Here is a 5,099-nt window from a genome sequence, read left to right on the forward strand (position 1 = left end):
TTACTCTACAATTAATTATAATTACTACATTGTGCAATAGAACTCAAACAAGAATGAAGCATTCTTCATAAGATTTTTCACCTTTGACCATCAGTGAAATAAAATATCATTTTCAAAACAGCATCCCAACATGAGTGTATTTACCTATATCCTCCAGGTCATAATAAAGAAAGATGGTGAACAGAGTAATAATTCATGGTATTTCATGTTTAATAAACTGTTAACAGAGAAAGTTGGTTGAAGAAAGGCATACAAACATTGTCATATAAGAATTAAAACTGAGGGGCTCCATAATCATCTGGCATCCATTCAATATTATATCTGTGGTTAAAAATATACATGATAGGAACTCCAGGGATTTTCCAGATTCTTCATTTAAGATCTCGGTCAACTGTGGCCACGATGCAACACTTGTGCTGAATTACTCTCTGTACTAAGCAGTCATCTGCATAGGTTCCTTCGTGTGTGCATGGTAATCTTTCAAATCTTGGATCCTTGGCAATCCTGAGGGCCACTCGATACTTCTGCCCCAATTTCTCAATTTCAGCCATTACACAATCTGCTATACAAGGAATGCACTTGGCATACATACAGTCTATCATTGACTGAACTAAGTCCAGTTTGGCTTTAATGGAAAAGTTGATAAAGTTGGTATCAACCAAGATGTGGTAAGGTGGGCCCAGTTGTGTATTATATTGGAAGAATAAGCATGAAGGGTTCTGGGGGACTTCTCTTTCCTTTAATGTTCTGGGATCTTTCTTTTCTTTATTTTTAGGTTTCAATCTGTCCTTTTCTTTAAGCCTCTGATCCCTGAGACTAAGCATTTGCCTCATGGTTGCATACTTCCTTTTTTTCTTTTGCTTCCCCATGCTCACGCCACACTCTAGAACACATTACATTTTTAGAATCAATAAGAAACACGACATGATCACCTCATCAGACCCAGAAATGGGTTTTATTGTACCTTTCTATATATGCTGACATTTCCCATGATCATCATAAATAACTAGAGCTATGGAGTACATTATTGGATGCATTTTCTAACCAAATTTCTAGAGAGGACCTTCAGTGAGACATCTACAGTTAGAAACAACCATATTCTAGAGAAGAAAGTAAAACATCAAGAAAAGTAGAACTGGAAATTGTATGATGTACCTGTTAGGTCTGTCAAATCATTGTCCCATCTTTGGGCTTGTGTTTTTGTTCTATAACATCCCAGGTAGCACTAGGTGTAAACTAAACTTTTCCATTAGCTTACAAATCCATGATCTTAAAAGGAAAGGAAGGGTTGTTGAATCCTTTGGCCATAGTTACAAACAAAATTTAGGAAGCAGGAATTCAGTGTGCAGAAAAGAACCCCAATCCTTTGTAACACTTTGACCCCAATGACAAACCTGGAAAGCCACTACAGATGCTTAGCAGGAATCAGGTTAAGCTTAAAGATGGTAAACCAGGGCAAGACACATTGTGATGTCATCCATGGTGCTCATGTAGTGGTGTCATACTGTAATGTCCTGGGACACAGAGTTCTGGTCAAAAATACTAACTGCCCTTTTCTGCTCACTTCAGCTGGTGTCATTCATGTGTTTGATATAGGACACCTATTAGCTCTCCATCCACAGACAGAGAAGTGATCTCCTATTTGTGCCTTATTGATTCTATTGAAGGTTGAGATTCCCAGCAATAGGCTGACACAGCATTGAAGATTTTGCATTTTGTACAGCAGTGTGACTCAAGCTGCATCAGAGATGATAAAACTGCATGAAGTCACTTAAGTAGGACCCTATTTTTTTTTTTTTAATTTGAGACAGAGTTCCACTTTGTCACCCTCGGTAGGATGTTGTGGCATAAAAGCTCACAGCAAACTCCTACTCCTGGGTTTAGGCAATTATTTTGACTCAGCCTCCCAGTTAGCTGAGACTACAGTTTCCTCCCACAAATCCCAGCTATTTTTGTTGCAGTTTGGACAGGTCTAGGTTCAAAACTACCCTCGTAATGGAGACAGTGTCCTACACATTGAGCCACAAGCACCACCCCTGGGATTCTAGACAAGATTGAGCAACATAGTGAGACCCCACTTGTCCAGGAAATAAGTGCAAAATTTCCCCACCAGTGTTGGCATGGGCCTATTCTCTCATCTAGTGAGGATAAATCTGGAGGATCACTTTCAGTCAACAGCTTGTATTTCCTTGAGCTATGATGGTAACAGTGAATTATTATTATTTATTTATTGGAGATAGAGTTTCACATTACCACCCTCAGTAGAGTTCCATGGTGTAAACACAGCTCAGAGAAACTCCTGGGCTTATGTGATTCTCCTACCTCAGCCTCTCAAGTAGCTGAGACTACAGGTGCCCCCCCCACATATGCCCAGCTATATTTTTGTTGCAGTTTAGCCAGGGCCGAATTTGATCCCACCACCCTCAGTATATGGGATGGGCACTGTACCCACTGAGCCACTGGTTCCACACAACCAATGTATTTTTTTGGATAAAATGGGGGGAAAAACAGTATCAATTCTATAAAAGATAAATTATATAGGTGCAAGAAAGTCCAGTAGCATACAAAATATTTTATACATGTATTCCAAATGGGATTTATTATCAAGATTGCTAGTCTATCTCAGTATGGGAAAATCAACTAGTAGAACACACTACATTAATAGAATCAATAAGAAAAACTACACGGAGACATCATCAGACACAGAAAAGAGTTTTGCTAGAGGTAACACATCTTGTTGATAAACTCTTTAAAAATCTTAAATGAGAAGGGAACATCTTCAGGACTACTAAAGGAAATTACAGATCATTTGATACATGTAATGTGCTATAGTCAAATGATGGAATATTTTTGAACAATCCAAAGGAATGAAGTGAACGTTTATGTTACAATACGAATGAACTTTAACATCATTATGATAAGGGAACAAGATCACTCACAAAAGACCACACAGAGCAAGAGTGAACTCAGAAGAAACATCAAGATAAGTCCAATTGTCTGTTAGGTGTAGGTGGCAGGTGGGGAAGGGTGGGTAGAAGATGAAAGTCACTGCTAGTAGGTATTGAGGTACATGATGTGGGGTAGAAGACAAAGATTTAAAATTAGATTGTGATGATACCTGTACAATTCTATGACTGTACTAAGAACACAGAATTGTAAACTTTTATAGGGTGAACTACTTATTTAAATGAAGCTACTTGATGATATTTTCCAAAAGTTGAGATGCTCAAAAGGCTCACAGTATAAGAAGTACCCAGGTCTTGAGAGTACTTGAGAGACAGTCAACCTTATCTCCCTGATCACACACAGGTTACCATGAATTGACATGGAAGATACATTGTTCCATCCTACTGAAGATGTCATTTTATTTTTCCTTGAAACAGAGTCTGACTCCTTCCCCCTCAGTAGAGTGTCATGAAATCATCTTAGCTAACCATAATCTCAAACTCCTGCACTCAACAGATCCTATTGCCTCAGGTTCCTTAGCATCTGGGAGTCCAGGTCCTCCCCCACAGTGCCCAGTTAGTTTTGACCACCTGCTTCTGCTTCCCAGAGTGTTAGGATTACAGGGGTGAGCCACAACATTGGACCTTGAAGTTGGGATAAATTTTAAATGATGGTTTGAGGCCAGCAGTGGTGCTTCATGCCTTCAACTAAGCTCTTTGGGATGTGCAGTCAGTTGGATTACCTGAACCTCTGACTTGGAGACAAGCCTGAACACTAGTGAGATCCCCATCTCTGAGGACTAAAAAATGGGTGAATGTTGTGCGGGCAACTGGAGTCCCAGCTAAGGTAGTAGGTTCACTTGATGACAACATTTGAAGATTGTTGTGAGCTATGATGCCAGGGCACTCTATGGAGGTCAGCAAAAAGGAGACTCTGTCTCAATACATAAATGGAGAAAACCATTAGTAGGGGACTCACCCCTCATTTCTAGTTTTTACCATGGATCTATTGTTGAAATTATACCCCTAGATTAGATTTCAACTAGAGAAATTATTCTCTCACATGGAAATCGTTTTCCTAAAACCTATATTAGTCAAGCCTTTGGATTTTACATAACTCTCACCCTTTGATATCCAATATTCTTGTAGTCACTGGAAACTGTTCACACAGTCAATTCTTAACTCAAACCAGGCTTTTTATATTCACACTAAAAAAAAAAAAAATCCAGAGTACATGCTCCACCTCCTCTGTTGGGCTCCTTCCATCTTGGCCAATATTCCCTTTCTCCATTCAGTGCAAAGCCAGGGACAAGACATCTCTGGACAACCCCTAACCATCAGATCAAGTATCAATATACTAAGGAACCAATCCCAAACCCACTTGTCCTGACTCATTCCCACCTGGGGGCACCAATAAATCCCCAATTCCATTTGCCTGCTGACATCTGTTCATACATTTGCTCTTGGAAACTGTGCCTACCAAATTTTCTTTCTTTCTTTCATTCCTTCTTTCTTTTATTATTTTTAATGAGACAGAATCTCACTCTCTTACCCAGGCTATAATGTCACAGCCTCAGCCTAGCACATAGGGACATACAACTCTGTGGTTGAATGGAATCTCCTTCTTCACCCTCTGGATTAGATGGAACTACAGGCAAGAGCCAGAATGCTTACCTACCTTTTCTATTTTAGTAGAAACCAATTGGATTGGGAGTTCAGAGGGTGACTTAGTGTTGCTCAGACTTGTCTCCAACCCCTGAGCTCAGAGGATCAGCCCACGTTGGCCTCCCATATCATCCAAATATTGTACTCAGGCATGGAAAATGTCATAGACTTCTACTTAAGAAATAACCTTATCAGGGACTTGGAGCAGTTTCAAATCCTCAGACCCCAGTGACACATAGGAATTGCATCAGAACTCCTTTACATATCCCTGGTGGCAGATATCACCACATTTATGCAAGGATCTCTTTTTTGCTTATCAGAGTTCACTAATGACTGGGTAATGAACATGTGGTACAATGTAACTACTGTAATTCCTTTGTGCCTAAGAAGTCAAAAGTTTGGACACACCTGACATGGAGGTCTGGAATGTTGGACCTTTCCAGATAGTCTGATATTTCCCATAATCATCATTAAAAAAATGGAGCTATG

General features: G+C 39.7%; 1 pseudogene; it reads right to left on the reverse strand.

Moving 5' to 3' along the window:
• Positions 1-371: 371 nt before the first annotated feature.
• Positions 372-869, reverse strand: LOC100954684 (annotated as a pseudogene).
• Positions 870-5,099: the final 4,230 nt, after the last annotated feature.

This window comes from Otolemur garnettii, unplaced genomic scaffold, assembly GCF_000181295.1.
Source record: "Otolemur garnettii isolate 467f Iridium unplaced genomic scaffold, OtoGar3 scaffold00316, whole genome shotgun sequence".
NCBI classification, from domain to species: domain Eukaryota; kingdom Metazoa; phylum Chordata; class Mammalia; order Primates; family Galagidae; genus Otolemur; species Otolemur garnettii.